We start from the raw sequence: 18,594 nt of genomic DNA on the forward strand, positions 1-18,594 counted from the left end.
TGGACCTCTGAGAGGCGGAGGAAGTGTGTCCTAATAGCAGAAAAGAAAAGACACAAAGAGGGAGGGAGGATGAAGAGGAGGGTAGATTCTTGGAGCCCGAGCGTTTCGCTGAAGGGTGGAGACTCGGAGCAGCAGTGAGGAGGTAGGATCTCAGCGGGAGTAGACACACAGAGAGAGAGGGAGAGAGCGAAAGCCATACAGATAGAGGAGTGTGTGTTGTGAGCGTGGATGTAATCGGCTGCCTCTGTGTGTGTGTGTGTGACAGAAAGAGATCAGCAGAAGGCAGAACGCGTGGATACTACTCCACATGACTGGCTGCATTTGGATTCACAGAAGGAGAGCACACAACCACAGTAAAGGTTGGTTGAATTTTTATTTACATTTTTGCTTCTTGACATTTAGTTATTTTTTGTAATTTGGTGGCATGTGGGTTAATCGCATCTGAAACAGGGTGTGTTCCAGAGGAGGGGGGGGGGGGGGGGGGGTTACATATCCATGATGTCTTTTTTGTCAGCGCTCGAGGGGTGAGATTGATGCTGCTGGCTGGTTTACGTCATGGAATCCCCTCCTCCCTCTAAAATCACTAAAAAGCTCCTTCCTCAGAGGTGAGCCGCTGTTTAATACCCCCCTCCCCGTCCATTATCTCCTCCTATATATGTGTGTGAAAAGAAAACAGGAGAGTGGGCTTTCTTCCTTGCTTTTCTTATTCCTCACTCCTCCTTCTTGCCTCAGGATTGGGCAGATCTTATGATGTGGGGCCAGAGGAATTAAGGGCATCTGTTTCAGGGGATATTTGCCTGAGCAGAAGGGATGGAAAAGGCAAAGAAAGAGGTGGATGAAAAGCAGGGTGGGGGTGGTTGGCAGGAAGAGATGCAAAAGACGGAAGCAGCCGAAAGTTATCCAGAAGCTTTTCGTGAGGCTTCCTAGCCCTCCATTGAGGAAAGGAAAAAGCAGTTGACAACACACAAGCTGGATGTAGTGGTTGTATCAGGCAGATGGCTGAGGGAGAAGGAGGGAGGGAGGAGGTGGAGAGGGGGGTGGTGGATGTTTTTTTTTTTATGGAGCTTAAAGACTATATAGATGCTGACAGCGGCACACATTCAAAAGAAATGCAAGAAAACAAACACAGATGCGCTGTTTTTCCCCGGTCTTAGCCCGTCACACAAAGGCATCGTCATGCACAGCTCACGTTAAATCACCCAATCATGTGCATGCAATTGTGTTACATATCCAGGCCTATTACAAATGCGAGCTGGAATTACGCAAGAGCTCGCGTCCAGGCAGGTCGTACTGTATCTCAAAGAGGAACTGCTCCGAGGCCACATCAGCTGCATCGATGTTGAGACTAAAAGAGCGGCTCACAATGCCTCACAAAACCTTGAGTGTTTTCCAGAACCCCAGTGCCGAGTCTGTAAATAGAAAGCGAAGGCAGTAAGGGAGGAACGACTGAAAAAGAGTAAGGGGAACCGAGCGGTGCACGACTTGCTGAGCATGGTGACCTCTCCCTGCTCCTTTCAGAACCTCCGCCCAAAAATGATTCTGTTTCAGGGTAAAGTGAGAAACTACAGTTAGCCTTGTCATCTGTGTGTCAGTTTCCTTATTTAAGATGTGAGCAGAAGTGACTTCATAGGAAAAGCAAACATGAGGTGGGAATTATGTTGAATTAAAGGCTTTGACCTTTGTACTCAAAGCGCTTGTTTGCTTCTAACAGTGTTGATTTTGGTTTTTAAGCTCATTCGACTGTGCTGTGTTCTCAGCTGTCGTTTAGGTAAAGAGGAAATCAAGTCATGAGTCTTCGAAACAAAGCTCAAGCCAAGTCACTAGACTTTAAATGTTTTTTTACAGTCTAAACTCAAGACCTAATTTTTACAATCTGCATATAAAGAGAAATGTCCACCATGCGTAGCTGTGCAGCGGGCACCCGGTTGATACGGTCGACTAACTGCCTGAAAACAGAGTAGTTTGAGTTGTTATGTCTTCATTGTCCACTGGCGTGTGGCTGTGACGATATAACTTTAACCCTCTTAAAGTACGCATCTAGACAATAAGTTGTGGGGAAAGTATTCGGAGTCAAGTCACATAGCTGTCACACACTTTTGTGGCATTGTTGTACCGCTGCTGCCATTGGGGAGCGCTATTTCTATAGATTTGTGGTTGGGTGGGTGGTAGATGTCACATATCCACCCTAGCGCAGGATACGGCTTGAGTTTTCCCAGCAGACCACTGATTCCAATGAAAAAAACATTGTTATTTACATTTTTATTTTTGTGAATTAAGTGTGAGCCGGATCTACCAGATGCAAGCCTTATCCAATCCAACTCAAATCCTCGAGTTTCAAGTTCGCAGGAGCAGTTTTTAGGTCTCCTGGAGCAAATCCAGCAAAGGCTAAAGCCACGGCAGAGGTCACTGCAGGAGGAAAAGTCTCAGGCCTGTCACCTCTCATAGCTGTCATATAAGTTTAAAGTCTCTCTTAACTGATTAATCTCACAGAGATGTGTTTAAATAAAATTTACAGCAAGTCTGACTCGAGTCCAAATCAATCAGAAGTGTTTAGTTTCCAGGCTTTTAGTTTGTAAAAGCTGATCAGAAAGACCAGAAGCCCAGTGAGCGAGTGTGATGGTCCCTCAGCAGAATCCACACAAGCCCGGATGTTTGTGATATTGTTAACAGCCCAGGAATCTGGCTGTGTTATTCTCTTGCATGCTGATTAATTTCAGAGGAAAAATGTGTTTGTGCTGCCATGAGCGAGGACAAAACTCCTTCAGATTCCCGTCAATGAAATCACGGAGAACAGAAACTGACGTACACAAAAGATGCGACCACACTGTCTCATTCCAAGTATCATTTAGAGTGGGTAAAAGACGTGATTACCCCCCGAAAACCTTCACAAAAATCAGCAGCATTATTTGGCTGATGACCCCCCAAAGAAAAAAGAATTGGGTTTTTTTCTTTGTGTTTGCTCCTGAAGCTCAGAGGCTGTTCCCGTGAGCGCCAGTGCATTGTTTCTATCCCACTAACTGCACTGCTGTTATGTAACACGCAAATCAAAGGTTTAAAATGCTTTACGTTTGAGGAAAAGCCAAACCACTTGGTCACTGTTTCAATCTGACAATGCAAAAACACACAGGACCTTGGCTGTTTGATTTAATAAACATAAAAGACCATATTTGCACTCCCTGGAGCAAAAGAAGCCTCCTCCCTGCTGCCTCCTTGACTCCCAGCGGATGCGTCATTTCCTGGGCCACTGCTTTCTCCCCTCCCCCCTCAGGGACCTAGATTACCCCCACTACACATGTATACAGTATATGTACACACACAGCCTCTGAGATGGTAAGATGGGCAGGGCGTCCTGGGGGTGGCACAGATGTCCAGGCTCATTGAATGATCGTGGGTGGTGGTGGTCTGACTGGGAGGAAGTGGCACGAGGAGGGAGCACGAAGCAGCTAATACGTGCCAAAATTAAAACAATGCTGGGGGAAAAATTAGCCTGATGATCATGATCATCATCGTCATCATGAATATTTATTTCACTTGACACAGATTCTAAAAACGTTTTTTGTGACTGAATCAATAAAACATATTTACAGCTGCGTGCTTGCTAGCCCTTTAAATGGTTCAATGATTAAATTAGCAGCTAAAATGTTTTAATCTTACATGTTTTTGTTTTTTAAATGATGGAGATTTGAAAGAAACATTTAGATCCTTTTCTATTTCTTAGTGAATTCGCTTTACAGTGCTATATTAAAAAGCAATGGCTTTAGAGATATTGAATGGGGATTGTGTATTTTTCATAAATCATGAATGAAACGCAACCACAAGCCTCCCTCCCACACACAATATAGATCCACAGCACTGAGGCGCTCTTTTAGTGCTAAATACGCAACTCTGGTGGCTGACATGAGATTTTCCCGCGATGTTTTCACACGTTTTTCAGTCAGTGCATGTTCAGTTAGCTAGTACAGATATTAACTTGCACTATGTTTTCATTTCTTTGTGTTTTCAGGCTTATCAGTGAGGGATAGGCCTCTTGAATGGGCCGGTTTGTGATCAAACCTCCAAATGTTCTTTATTTCTTCTACTAACATGATGCCGCTCAGAGCCCAGTATAACTGAAGACTGTGATGGAGAAGGGCATTCAGCTGTCGCACTCAGCATCATCTCCACAGACAGTTATGACCTGACAGTTCAGCTCTCTGTGTCTCATCGCTTCGTCTTTGCGTGCAGAGGGAGGGGCGTCCTTTCTCCTGTTCAAGGGCAGGGATCCGTGCTAAATTACAGTCAACAGTCAATATCTTCCTGATTGTGTTCATTAATAACTCCGGAGGTCAGTTTTATGTTTCTGTACTTCTCCTTGCTGCGGTCAAAGCCACTCTGGAAGAAGGTATTGCTACCACATCCTCTCTTTCATTTTTCCAACAAACTTTATTTCCAGCTTTTATTTGCTTTTCTCTCTCTTTCTTGGTGTCCTCTAGTATCCGTTTACACTTTTGCAAATCTTTCTTTAGCTGAGTGTGCCCTTTGCTGTCTTTAGTTCCCCAGTGACATCGCAGCTCAGTGTCCTATGACGCATTGAGGATGGTACAGTTACTCTGTCATACTATGAGAGTCAGATGACTGAAGTTTTTGCACACTTTTTCTTCTGCACACTCACACAAGGCTACAGAAATAAATGGAAAAACTACATTGTTAAAAAATCCGCAGCCAGGTTTAGGATTGGTTTTGTTTGGTAGGAAAGCATGAAATACTGACTCAATGGGAAGGATTGCAAATACTTCTCTCAGGATGCTATAAGCTCAGCTTGATTAATATGAAAAGAAATAACATTTTATTGCATACCGTCATTAGTAGCGAGGTATACAGATAGTTTTTTGTAGGATGCAATATGCCAGGGAGGATAGGGTGGATTTCAGCCCTCTAGCTGGCACATAGTTAACCAGGACTGCACAGAAAACCCTGTGTGACTTCTGGGTTGCTAGTTGCCATCGAAGTTTGTATGGATGACACCAACTTGTCTGCAAACACTAGCAAAATACAGTGTTTACAGACAAGTCTGATCTTTCATGCAGACAAGTGCGGCAATCTGCTAATGACCAGAGCAATCAGAAGGAGGTTTTTAATGCAGAACCCTCTTTTCACTTGGCAACAGCCAACAAAGTCCAGCAATCACTCATGAACTCGTTGGGGAATCTACATTTTTCACCCCAAATCTGTCAGTTTGAAAAAGGCAAAATTAAATGCCAATTTGTCTACTAGGGAAGAGAAACTTTTACTTTTTTTAAAAGAAAAACTACAAAAAAATAACTTTTCTTTGGAAATAACCAAGAATTTGTAGTAAATCTGCTGGGTTTATGAGTGTAACTTAAATGTAACAGCAACAATAAGTAAGGGGGCTTTGAGGAAGGTGTGCTGTTTGCATTCTTGTAAAGACAGGCCTTAAGAGACCTTCAAATGAGCTCTGAGCAGGGGTTACTTCCTGCCTTCTTGCTGTCCCTGCAGACCCTTGCAGGTTAATCACTGACTCTCCAGGGTCCAGATGGCTGAGCCAGGGACACATTTTTAATTACCACGCTCTGATTTCACACCCTAGGCATCACAGAGGACAGAACACTCCCTGCGTCGCTGCTTCAATTTCTCTTTGGATGGTGTAGGGAATAAAAGACAGGATAAATAAGGTGTGCACTACAGAAGTGAAAGGAGTTGGAAAAAGGGAAGGAGAACTGAGCCGAGAGCCAGCCTGCGTGGGAGTACGTAAGAGATCGTCACTCTCGACAGGCCAGGAATTATATTTTCCTCACCAGGATGTTTCCTGTGGCGCTTAATCACCCTTTAAGTCAGTGACACCCAGAGTCGAGCAGCAGCTATAATCACATCTATGGAGGGCCTCGTCACAAACACAGACCCCCCGAAAGCCTGTAGGAAGAGGTTCAAAAAAGCTCCAAATGTCAGGGGAAGGATGGCAGAAGGGGTTAGATTGATTCTGTGGTGTTAGAAGCAGGACAGAGCATGCTGGGGGTGGTTCTGTCATATCGGTGAACACCTGTCTGCCATACAGGGAGGGACGGGAAGCAGAAGGCTGGAACAAAGGAGAGAAATGGATCACCACTCACATGTTGCATTTGTTTTTCCCCGCTCACCACAGTTTAGCTAGAAATTCTTTACTGGTCTAAAAGTAAGGAACGATATTTCCAAGTATTTAGATAAAAAAACGAATTCCTTGGACTTAAGTATTTTAACACCCTTTGTCTTTCATCCACTGATCTCGCTGCTGCTTTGCAACATTAATATGACGACATAATCTGTTCACCAGGAAATCAAATTCAGCAACTTTTTTCTTTTCTTTTTTAAGAATGGCTGGCTTTCCTGACTTTCCCACAGCATAAAGTGAATTAAAATAAGCAGGAAATTACCAAAGTTAGTGCAGCCATTACTATAAAAAAGACACTTTGTCTCTTTTCTATAGTAAATGAGATGAGTGTTTATTTTCACACTCACAAGAAGTGTTTGTTTCCCCACAGAATGTGTTTTATTTCCTGATGTCCGACCTGGGTGGGATCAAACTAGCTACCTTTCAGTTACCATGCAACATTGGAGGCACTTGATTAAAATGGCAACATTATATGGCTGGAAAAGTTGTCTAAAATACACGGTAATGTTGTTTGAAGCGTAATTTATGTCCCACACTTTTAAAAGTTTATCGTCACCTCCAGGCCCGACAGGTGAAGTACATTCAGAAGTGCCTCATTCTCTTAATGGGCAACAGGGGGCGACTCTTCTGGCTGCAATAATAAGTCTTATTGTAGAGAAGATCACACACAAATACAGCTATGTTTTAAAAACTGTTATAATTGGCCTAGTTGGGAAAAAAACATTGGTCTGGGGGTTTTTTTTAACGTTAATCACAAACTTTGTTTGGAGGGTAGCAGACTGCTAAACTAGCTGTTTAATTTCTTGCAAATTCAGTGTTTATAAAACTTTACTTTCATATTGCTCTCGATCCCAGCAGCAGCCGACAGAAGATGATTGCTGGAAAGTTCCCGGATGTAAAAGCAATTCTTTTGATTGACAAGCCGGATGTTTCTGTGAGCAAACATGTGTTCTATATAAATAAAACTTATGATGACACAGTCGCATGTTACTAGTCATGTGACTCTGCCACTGTGTAATGTCAATAACAGTTATTAGTTAGAATAACTGGGTGATACACACAGCAAATAAACTCACAGGCCAGTTCATTGGGTACACCTGTTCAACTGCTCCATAATGCAAACATCTAATCAGCCAATCACATGGCAGCAACTTAATGCATTGAGGCGTGTAGACATGGTCGAGATGATGAAGTTTAAGCTGAGCATCAGAACGAGGAAGAAAGATGATTTTTGTACCTTTGAACATGAGCTGGTCTGAGTGTTTTAGAAACTGCTGCTCTACTGGGATTTTCCCACACAACCATCTCTGAGTTCACACAAAGTGATCCAAAAAAAGAAAAGATTCTGTGAGCAGAAGTTAACTGGGCAAAAATGCCTTGTTGGTCTCAGAGGTCAGAGGAGAATGGCCAGACTACTTTGAGCTTATATCAAGGCAACAGGTCCTGTTTGCATCTCTGAATGCAAAACACATGAACGTTGAAGCAGATGTACTACAGCAGAGCACACTAAGTGCCGCTCCTGTCAGCTAAGAATAGAAAAATAAGGCTACAGTTTGCACAGGCTCACTAAAATTGGATGATGGACGACTGGAAAATATCGCCTGGTCTGAAGAGTCTTCATTTCTGCTACGATATTCAGATGGCAGAATTTGGCATAAACAAGATGAAAACATGGATTCATTCTGCTTTATATCAGCGGCTGAGGCTGTTGGTAATGGCCCCGGGAGCCTGAAACATGGGGAACATTTTCTTGGCACACTTTGGACCTCTTCGTACCAACTGAGCATCATTTAAATGCTGCCGCCTGCCGCTGACCAGGCCGTTTATCCCCATCTTCTGGTGGCTTCTTTCAGCAAAATAATACACTGTCACAAAGCTCAAATCAAACTGGCTTCTTAAACATCACTGTTCTTCGACTGCTGCTCTGAAAGTGCAGCAGCATTTGACTTTTTTAGTGGAGTATCAAAAAAACTTTTTCTTTGCCATCAAGAACTAAATAAAATTTCCCGTTAAGAGATTTTACAAGACCATCCCGTTACACACTTCACACCTGCTACAGCTCTCCTGCTGCTAGTTTAAGAATCACTGCGCAGATGAGATTATTATAGACGCTTGCATAACACAGTGTAACAATGTAGATTAATGGCACCACCAGTGAATCTGGAGGGGCTACAGTGAACTCCAAGACTGCAAGAGTCCTCTTTCTTTTTGCTTGTTATTTAAACTCCAAGCAGCTTCAGCATTGCTAAAATACTTTGGCTCAGGGGTCCTGCAGCTGTTGGCAAGGTTTTGTTAATGGATTCCTCATTGTAACGTTGCTTTAATGTTGCGCGCTGTGTGCTACCATGATTTATGATGGCAGGAATTCCCATCCTCTGCAGATCTGCTCATGCGGGATAATTGGCCCATTTATCAGAACTGAGATGCAGAGTCACAGATGCATTAAAGAATGAATCTGAATGGCCAGAAGAAGAAAGGACAGGCTGATAGAGAGAAAGTTAGGGTCAGCACCCACTGAAGACTTAAAGGAAGAGTTGGACATTTTTACAAGTGTCACTATTTGTGGTTTTGCTGAGAGTTAGATGGGAGGACCGCTAGCACTGTTGCTTTGTTTAGTGTAAAGACTGCAAATGAGGACAAATAACTAGGCTACTTCTGTTCTACCAGCACATCTAAATCTCACTACACAGCACTTTATATTCCATATGTCTTCCTGAAAGCCTGTAAAACCTCTTTATGCTAAGCTAGGGTAAACAGCTGATCTCTGTTGTACATATTTATTGCATAGACAGAAGAACGATCAGCCTTCTTATCGTGATGAAAACATTTTAAGTTTAGTCTGAGGATTAGTATGTTTGCAACAGAGGTAGCTGTTTCCAAGTTAAGGGACCAGCATAGTTCATGGAACAACTGGTCTGGGGAAAAGCAAAGTTATAACATACAAAAGGCTAAAGTGAAACCAAGTGTTTAAAACAATAAAAACTGTCCACTGTAGCTATTTTCTTTTCTTCTTTAAGGTTTTTTTCCACCCTGCTCCCTCTGTGTTGTGGACTCCACTGCAATTCCTTTCCTGTTCTGGGCAACTTTACAAAATCCGCACTTGAGTTACGCACAGCGTCATCTCAGTCAGGCTACCCAGTGTTGGTTTTTATGGAGGACCACATGCAAGCATGTCATGCATAGGTTGTGTACCCATAAACCTTCACTCTGCAGAGCAAATCACCTATGCAAATGACACAAATGCAATATCACAAATTCCAAATTATCCACATTATACTATGGAATACCTTGAAGGAATTTCTTCAGCTTTGGCACACACTGTCATCGTTTGAATCCATCAGACATTAGTGTGAAAGGGCGACATATTTTTGAGTAAATTCACCTTAAATCAATGACAAAGTCCCATATCTCTCAGGACATTGGTGACATCCTTCGTGGCATGCATTTTTATGAGCCTGGACAGACTCGTAAAAGTTTGACTTATGCTTATAATTAAGGATCTGGCTACAAAATAGTCACACATTTAACCCCTTCAACACTAAACTTTGTATGGCATCAACAAATGGGATCAAACATTAACTGATGAGTTTTGGTGGCGCTACAGGTAGATTATGTTACCTTGTCCCTGCCCTATCTTTGAGATAGCCTAACTAGCTGTTGAAAAATCATCCTCTCATCTTTCTCTCAAGCATATTTCCTTTAAAAGTATAAATGACTTTGCCTTGTCACTTGTGCTGTGGTGCGCTGTTTCTCCATCAGTTATTTGTCTTTAGCCCAGTTTGTAGGAGCTATCTGTGACATTCTGACACACACTGATCAGAGGACAGAGGCTGCACAGACATGCCTTGGCGTAATTTATCTGGAATGTGGGATTGAAAGCATGCAGAGCTCTGATTCCGATTCTCACTGCCCTTCTCTTTCCTTCTCCTTGTTTGCAGAGAGTGTGGCAGACACAAACTGCTGACTGAACTGCAGACGCGCACCAGGGCAGAGTGCGGAGGAGTAAGTAGACAAGGTACGTCCAGGCAAGAGGAAGAAGGTTGACGAGAAAAGACGCATGGCGACATCTTTCTCAATCTTGTGGCATGAGGGCTGTGAGGGACCAAGCAGCCAAAGCAAAGAGGACACAGGCAAAAAAGTATCTTCAAAAAGGGTTTTCTTTATTTTAACCCTCAAAAAGTCCAAAATTAACAAAATTCAAAAGCATACTTAGCAGGCCCATAAAAGAGGTCAGCTAAATATAAACATCCACCGCCCAAACCCAGGTAACTCAAAGAAAGAGAAACATAATTAATATAACAAAACATTTTAGAAAAACCAAACAATGCTACTATGTGCGCGCCTCATCATATCAGTGTTAGGTTTAACCAAATGATTAATAAATTATATTAATGAAGAAAACTGCAAAGCAAACGAATAAAGTGAAAAAATGGACTGATTTACCCCTGTGTGGCTGATGCCATCACAAGGGCACGGTGATGACACAGCCCTCTTGCTGCTGCTGCAAAGAGTTTGTGAACTAATCGTGACAGCTGCCATAAAGTTGTCGAGAGCTTACACGGTTAAGGCCTCTGTCCATCTGAATGCATTATTTATCAGTGTCACACTTATCGGGATGATGACACCAGACGCAACATCTCAGAATGGTATTTTAAGCAGCTAGCAGAAAGGAAAGGAAATTAGGTTGGAAGGAAGGAAGGAAAAGTGTGCATCTGCTACATGTCACCATCACCCCGCCCTCCTTTAGCAGATATGAAAATGTCAGGGTGGCATTTTTGCACGCTCCAACAGTAATGAACAGGAAAGTGACCTTGCAGCCTCAGTGAAAGCTCTGCCCAGTTGCTTCTTACTTTTTTGTTTTTCTCTTTATTCTCTTTTTTCCACATTCATGCTTTAACTTTAGTGTCATTTGGAGACGTTTTTGCCATTTTTAACCAAGCGAGCAATGTAGCTTTTTTTGTTTCATCCCTTAGCAATGTGTTAAATTAACTTTGATGAGATGAAATATAGCCCTTTGATTAATTAACTACACCCTTACTGCTTCCATATGAATAAAGAGCACTTACTTATTAACTAATTCAATCTTTTTGATAGTTTGCTAGTCTTGAGCATTTAGGTGCATGTTAATATGATACTACAATCTTCCCAGGAGTCAACATTCCTGCAAAGGTCAGGCTGTGCAATCCTCGGAAAAACTCAGACTCTACAGGCCTCAGTTAACATGTTAAATGTTGAAGTTCATGCAAGTGCAATTAGAAAAAGACAAGTATGTCTATAAAAAGACAACAACCAAGGTGCTTGCAGTGGACCAGTCAAAGCTCAGACCACAAGCCAGTTGAAATGCTGAGAGCTGTGCATCAGCGAGTGCCCACAAACCTCAAAGGACTGAAGCAATACTGTGAAGAAGAGTGAGCCAAATATTAAAAGACTTTTAAGAAGATGTTTACTTCCCGCTAAAGGCGAGTTTACAAGCTTAGTTTCTCACATGACTATATAAAATGTAGTAAAGAATTATTTTCCACATGACTGTATACTTTATTTAGCTCTAAAGCGGGGAAATTCCTGCCTTACATCTGCCAAAACTGTAAATAACCAGAGTGGCAGTTAATTTACGTGTGGCCTCCATTTCTTTTATTATCATAGAGCTTAGTGGGTAAAATAAAAAGTGAAACTTTTTACATTTCTCAGATTTCTGCCTCTGTCCTCCTCCCTGTGACCTGGAAATTAAACTCGGAGTGCCATTTAAAGGATGTCCCAGCTATTAAAATGTATCTGGAGGACAAGAGAAGGCCACCTCTGCACTAGTGTTTTTAGCCTGTATTTATAAAGTAAGCGTGGCACACAGATGGAATACACAAAATACAGAGGGACTCCGGGGACTCTAGGTACGATATCTCGTCACAATGCGGCATGTGGTGAATTTAATTAAACGCAGACCTAATTATAAAAGCTGGCGTGAACACTGTTACGCTCATCAGTAGTTGGGCTGTAACGAAACAATTTATGATGTATCTGTGCCAAACATCATATTTAGTTGACACGAAGCGCTGAAGCCTCATCGTGTTAAACGCCTGATACCTGCAGTCCTCTCGCCTCGCGTCTCTCCCTCATCTTCTCACATCTCTTCACGTGAACTAAGACACAAGGGGAGGATGCAAGGACAGGAGGAAGATGTAAAAACTGAGAAATTACAAAAGGGGACTTGACTTTGATCATTTAGCTTCTTCCATATTTAATACAGCGTTTATTCAAAACATCAACTCTCCTTGACAATTTTCTTAAAATAGGCTATTGTGCCTCTTTTTTTTTTTTGGGCATGTGTTAAAATGGAAGACCTACTTTTCTTCACGTATCCCAGAAACCTTACAGAGTGACATTTATCCCTATCAATAGTCTGATGATACGGTGGCCTGTTTTGACGTCTCCCAGGGGTGTTGAAACAATATTGTGGCCTTGATATAAACGACACTAAAGACTAATTTCTGTTCAGCGATCATAACTCTCTGTCCTATTTTTATTTTGGTGAGGGACGAAAACGAAGTTTGCTTTAAGGGCTTTTAAAACGCTAACAGAGTTGATTAGCAACCTCATAATGGATGTTGGGCGTTTTTTGGCACACCATGACCCTACAAGGTGACGTTCTCCTCAAACTAAGAACATCCAGGATCCCTCAGCTGCAGTGGCTATAAACCATCGTGTTTATGTTCCACTCCTCGCGCTTTGAGCCTGCTGCGGGCTGTTCTCACGGATCGTCTACACGTTGTCATTTGGTTTGCGCTGACATCGTGCAGAGATGTTCCAGCTTAGGTTAGAGGAGGGGGAAAATGGAAAATGAAAAAATACTCTTCCTGTCCTCAAAATGTTTAACCTTTGTGTTGATAATTAATCTTCTACATTGTATTGGTTTCAATTTTATTGTTTCAGCTTATGCAAAAATTACAAAAACAAGCCAGTTGGAGCTTCTTGTGCATGATGCTTTACAGTTTTTATCCCATTTATTTTAGGGTTACTCCAAAGATTAAATAGATTAAATGGAGCACTGTAACGAAAAATAATTTCCCCTAGGGATTAATAAAGTATTCTGATTCTGAGATCACTGTAGTACTTTTTAATCATGGTATTTCTTTTTATCTGTAAACCATTTAAGAACGCTTTAAAGTTAAATTCTCTGCTTCATTTGAGTACAATCGATCTTTAAAGCATTGCAAATATAACATGGAATCAACCCGTGAACCTGTGCTGAGGCGCAGATGTGCCACCGCAGAGCGTTAATGTTTATGCTTTGCTCCAGCACCCCACTGAGATGAGTGCTGAACCCACGCTGAGTCGTACCACAGCGTGCACAGACGAATAACGAAGGGGGGCTCCAGCGATGATTGATCGCACACCGAGGATGAAGCCGTTTTGTTTGATCTGCAAGAAGCCCATTAAGCATTTGAACAGTTTTACTAACTCAATACAGTGGCTACAGTTGAGAGAAAAAATATGTGTATTAAAAATTGCTATCTTCTTAAAGATATTTGAATAAGTAGATATTTTATGAGCCTCTGTCCATCCATTCTTTAGGTATACCTGCTTTACCCTTCAGTACACCTGGTCTACTGGCTGCCATAGGGCTGTCAAAGGAGGAAAAAAAAACCACCACTCACACTTGTAGCCAATTTAGAATCGCCAGCCAACTTTCTATGCACTGTGAGAGTAAGCAAGACTACCTGCAGATAGAGGTAATATACTCAAACAAAGGGCATGTAAAAAAGTTTGCATTTAATTTAACATCTTGCAACTTTTATATGGAGGAAAAGTCCAGTTTCAGCAAGCGTATGTCTGCTTAAACGGGGCAATAATAGCTTCTGAGGCCAGGTTGCTTCCTTTTTCACAGAATAAATATCCTGTTATGTTGAAAACAATCAAAACCTCAAATGAAATGTAGTTAATTTTCATGGCTGCACACCATGTTTTTCATGAATTGTCCTACATATAAGGCAGAGACAGACGCTGTGACTGAGTATCACCACATATGTTTAAAAAAAACAAAAGATATTGTGCATAATGAGAGCTTTTCCTTTCTGAAACCTCTAATGTTTCTTATCCGTTTATCTTTTTTGAAATTTAGTACCGGACAAAGCGCCACCCCCACACTCCCCTCCCACCTCCCCCGCCTCCCTCTCTTACTGTCAGGGGCTGCCTAGCAACTGACACCATAAATAATATGCTTGTGTCTGTGGTTTGTGTGTCTGTAGGCATGTGATAATAAACAGGGTATCTGTTACTAGCACTCCTCTCTGCATGCCTGTTACACTATATCCGGGGTAGGCAACTCCAGGCCTCGAGTGCCGGTGTCCTGCAGGTTTTAGCTCTTACCCTGGGTCAACACAACTGGATCAAATTATTAGTTCGTTACCAGTCCTCTGGAGAACTTCAAGACATGTTGAGGAGGTAATTTAGCTATTTGAATCAGCTGTGTTGGATCAAGAACACTTTTAAAACCTGCAGGACACCGGCACTCGCGGCCTGGAGTCGCCTACTCCTGCACTATATTATAGTGCTCGTCTCTGAGCTGAAATGGTTGGGATGTTTAAATCTCTTTCTGCTACAGGCAGACAGAGCACGCGAGGCCTGACTGATAGCGCCCATGGCGAGCAATAACACAGCCAGCATCGCACAAGCCAGGAAGCTGGTGGAACAGCTGAAGATGGAAGCCAACATCGACAGGATAAAGGTGCGCTGGCACCTCGTGGTTTATGTTTTTAATTAGGTTTCCGTCCGTTAACTTACATTTATTTGTTTACAATTGGGCTTAAAAGTTTACAGAGCTAATGGAGGTAAACAATAGCAATGAATACTTCATTTACTTTTAATTTTTGCTAATGTATCCAAGTAAAAATGGTAAATGGTAAATGGCCTGCATTTGTATAGTGCTTTACTCAGTCCCTAAGGACTCCAAAGCGCTTTACACTACATTCAGTCATTCACCCATTCACACACACACATTCACACACTGGCAATGGCAAGCCTATTAAGAACAAACTGTACTTACAAAGAGAGCAGCAATCACTGTTACGGTCATAAAAACAGACAAACGCAGCTGTCGCACATGACTTTATTATTACTTTTCTGATTTACAGTACTGTGCAAAAGTCTTCAGTCAACTCCCATGTCTTTATATTTTGGTGAATGAGCTGGACTTTCACCAACAAGGTGATCCCCAAACAGCTATTAGCTGAAAACGTGGCGTTTCTCAGCATGGTGTGCAGTGTGTCCTTAAAAATGTGAGAAAACGGGATAAGTGGAGGACAAAAAAAGAGGTGGCCTAAAAAACTAGCTACAGCAAATGAGGAGTATATGAAAGTCATGTCCCTAAGAAATAGAGGAAAAAATCACCAAAGTTCTGGAACAGGACCTGAGAGATGTATGAGGAGCTTCCATTTAATAGTCCCTGAAGCCTCATTGGAAATGGCCTCAATTGGAAGGGTGGAATCAAGAAGCCCCAAACACACTGTCAGTAAAAGCATACCTGGATAGAAGAACACACAGTGGAACACTGAGTCATGGGCAGACCTCCTCACAGCCCAGACCTAGAGCTAGATGTGAGATCATCTTGACAGACAATGGAACAAAAAGCCAGCCAACATCCAAAGAAGAGCTTTGAGTGTCCTTCAAGAAACCTGGAGACTATTCCTGAACACCTTAAAGACTAGAAAGCTCACCTAAGAGAGTTCAGGCTGTACTGTAGCATAAAGGTGGTCGGATCAAATAGTGACAGGTTTTGGATTTATATACTCTACATATACTGTTTCCCATTTTTATTTGAAAACATGAAGAAGTGGGGGCCAGCTTGAAACTTTTGCACAGTACTATATGTACAGATGTGTATGGAAGCCTGTTTCTGCCACTTAAAAAAAATAAAGTATCGTTCTTGACATTTTGACTTATTAACTCGAAATTACGAGTTATTTTCTCAAAATTTGGAGTTAATAAGTCCAAATTTCGAGAAAATAAGTCCAAATTTCGAGAACGAGTTATGGATACTTTTTTTTTTTTTTTGTAGTGGCAGAAACGGGCTTCCATAGATGTGTAAGATCAGACTGATTAGATGATTTATTTGGTTAACTTAACGAAATTTAACATTAGGCATTGCCAGAGCAAGTCACATGATGAGGGTGGTAGTTTGTGAGAATTATTGATGAAATATTGTGAGTTTTAAAGTAGTGCTAAGAGGTGAGACTTACTTCTAGGGGTACTTTGGTAAAGCTAAGCTAACCAGGATCTAGCTCCTGCATGCTGCTATGCGTTTGAAATCCAGATAAAAGACAAGCATCCGCCTTCTGATTTAACTCTTTGAATTAAATTGGACTGGTGTTTTTCCACACTGTGCACGCCAACTTGAACTGATACACTTGTGTGTGTGTTTGTAACTGCAGGTGTCTAAAGCTGCAGCAGACTTGATGTCATACTGCGAAGCTCATGCCAAAGAGGACCCTTTATTGTCGCCGGTGCCAGCGTCGGAGAACCCGTTCAGGGAGAAGAAGTTCTTCTGTGCCATCTTGTAAACTCGGCACGTCCCTGCAGCAGTCTGCTAAGTGTGGGGACTTTGAACATGGACGTTCAAAACACATAGAAATCTTCTAGTAGGAGGGCACGTCGATCATTGCCCCCTTTTCTCGAACGGCACCTAAAGAGTGCAAAAATTAAAGTGTAACCATTAAAGCGGTGCAATTGTTTTTGAGGGGCTGTGCGGCATGTTGAAGGGTTCTGTGCTTTTAGATGACACAAAAGGGATGATGACGACGATGAGGAGGAGGAGTGTGATGATAACCACCTAGAGACATGATGGACAAGCAGTCAACCTACCATGTCGTCGGGTTGTGATGTGTAACAACAAAAAATAGATAAAATGAGAAAAATATGGATGTGGTTCTTTTGGGACTTCCAGATGTTTTGTTCAGTGGTTTAAGGGTTGGTTGAGCTCTGTAGGAAAGCAAAAAAAAACAAAAAAACTACGCCTACCACTAGACGCCACCTGTATATTGGAATGTTTTTTTTAAGTTGTTTATTTTGTGTTTATTCCAATTTTACCTAAATATCTTTCTATAACTACGTGATTACTGAAGTCTTTTTTTTTTTCTTTTTTTTTTAAAGACCAACAGGTTAGTGAAAACTTTTTTTAATGGGATGTCTGACACATTCAACTCTGTGACTATTTACACCTTTACCTTTCTGAAAATCAGTCTCTGTGTATCAACATCTAGCCTGTCTGGCACATGTGATGCAGTTTGTCTCCTTCAGATACAAACCCTCTTTCTACTATTTGTATGAAATGACTAGCAAGTAAACTGTGCCGTGCTGTGAGTTCTGAATGTTTGTGTTTGTATCATTAACTATTGCATGAAACAGTCAAATGATCTTCTCACTTTCCTTTCATGTGGAGGTTGTATAAAATAGGCACTCTCATTCTGGAGGTGACAAAAGTAAATATTAAAACAAGAATGATTCAATGCAGACTCAACGAGCACATCTCTCGATTATACATGATACTGCTAAAAGCAGTAGGCAGCGGATCTGTGAGATTATTTTTTCCACATTGCTTGTAATCATATATATAAACTAAGAACCTCTGGAAACATCATCACATCTGCAAGCTGACACCGGTTTCATAAGAGAACATTTACTCTCATGAAAAAACGACTTTAGAAATATTTCTTTGTAATATTTGGCATCCCAAACTTTGACATCTCCACCACAGTTTAAAATAAAGTTTGAGAAGTGCAACACAAGTTCATTAAAATGGCTCCAGCAGTGTGTTTGGCAACTTTAAAGGACATTTACTTTTTAAAAATGGTAACAGTGTAGCTATTTTGCTGCCCTCTGCAGGTACTGAAAATGCAACTGCACGAATTACATTTAGGTTTTCCTAATTTTCATTTTAAATCATTATTATTTGCATTTAAAATGTAAAATAAAAAGTTGTAGACTAGCTAGATTTAACATAAAAAATCCATGTCTCTTAACACTACATAACAGTCATTAAGGTCACTGAATCAAAACCAGAACTTTAGCTTGTCAGTGTGGGTTGATTCTATGGGCCACAAACAAGGAGTCAGTCAGCATTAATGACTGAGAACCTTCACAGTCAGTCAGCATTAATCATAAACAAAACGGTGAAATAAAACCAGATTCTTGTATCAAAAAATGTAAAAAGGTTATTGTCAGAAGTGGGATTCGAACCCACGCCTCCAGGGGAGACTGCGACCTGAACGCAGCGCCTTAGACCGCTCGGCCATCCTGACTTTCAAACAGAAACGGCTAGACCATCTTTTAAAGTCGATATAGCAATCTGCACACTTATAATTGTGTTATTGTATATTGTGCTACTAAAACAACAATTCATCCCACTGTGAAGGCGCTGAACTGAAATCAGAAATCCTCTCTGTCATTAGCAGGCAGCTAAA

The 18,594-nt window shown here is 41.6% G+C and overlaps 2 non-coding genes across 2 annotated transcripts; one reads left to right on the forward strand and one right to left on the reverse strand.

Moving 5' to 3' along the window:
• Positions 1 to 148: 148 nt before the first annotated feature.
• LOC113011793 (uncharacterized) lies at positions 149 to 13,868 on the forward strand. The gene is made up of 3 exons (XR_013903640.1): positions 149 to 359; positions 10,084 to 10,160; positions 13,712 to 13,868. It is a non-coding gene; the product is annotated as an uncharacterized LOC113011793 (transcript).
• A 4,481-nt stretch (positions 13,869 to 18,349) lies between these two features.
• trnal-cag (transfer RNA leucine (anticodon CAG)) lies at positions 18,350 to 18,432 on the reverse strand. The gene has a single exon. It is a non-coding gene; the product is annotated as a tRNA-Leu (tRNA).
• Positions 18,433 to 18,594: the final 162 nt, after the last annotated feature.

This window comes from Astatotilapia calliptera, chromosome 19 (assembly GCF_964374335.1).
Source record: "Astatotilapia calliptera chromosome 19, fAstCal68.1, whole genome shotgun sequence".
NCBI classification, from domain to species: Eukaryota; Metazoa; Chordata; class Actinopteri; order Cichliformes; family Cichlidae; genus Astatotilapia; species Astatotilapia calliptera.